The sequence below is a fragment of the Mesitornis unicolor genome, unplaced genomic scaffold (genome assembly GCF_000695765.1).
Source record: "Mesitornis unicolor isolate BGI_N332 unplaced genomic scaffold, ASM69576v1 scaffold9714, whole genome shotgun sequence".
NCBI classification, from domain to species: Eukaryota; Metazoa; Chordata; class Aves; order Mesitornithiformes; family Mesitornithidae; genus Mesitornis; species Mesitornis unicolor.
In genome coordinates this window covers 112,174-112,697 of record NW_010182075.1, presented here as the reverse complement: position 1 = coordinate 112,697, position 524 = coordinate 112,174, and the positions used below count along the sequence as shown (strand labels likewise).

Genomic DNA, 524 nt, shown 5'->3' with positions numbered 1-524 from the left:
AAGGGCGGAGCAATCCATTTCTCATTGATGTGAACTTATGGAGTGGAGCATTCAACTTCAGCGATGCTGCAGCCTCCCAGATCCTCCATCGAAGACAGTGCCATGCTGTGCTATAACCCCAGCAAGACCCTCTCCTCCCAGAGCTCACTTTGAGTTCAGTATTGGATCCAACACACAAACCAGTCATACGTGATTGCATGTACCCTTTCTGCTAATAATTTTTAAAAAAGACCAAGAAAACATCAGTTTATTGTTTTAAAAATGAGCCTGCAGAATTACTTTTGGGAGCATGAGCACAATTATAATGAAGTTCACTACAGGCAATCAAACTAGCATCCACTGAATGTAAATACATAAACTTCACAGTTCCCTCCAGCAAAATCTGAGTAAGCAGCTTGGAGTAAACACTAGGAGTGGGCTTGTCATTGCAAAGGAGGGCTGATCCCGGTCACAAATCCTCTGAAAAATTGCAGATATCCACTTGTTAGCTTTATTCACCACATCTGGTTACACTGCCACAGTCA

At 42.7% G+C, this 524-nt stretch overlaps 1 protein-coding gene across 1 annotated transcript in view; it reads left to right on the top strand.

Moving 5' to 3' along the window:
• COL22A1 (collagen, type XXII, alpha 1) overlaps positions 1-524 on the top strand; it is a gene marked incomplete at its 5' end in the record, with an annotated part of 153,143 nt that overhangs the window by 101,096 nt on the left and 51,523 nt on the right. The window lies entirely within an intron of this gene.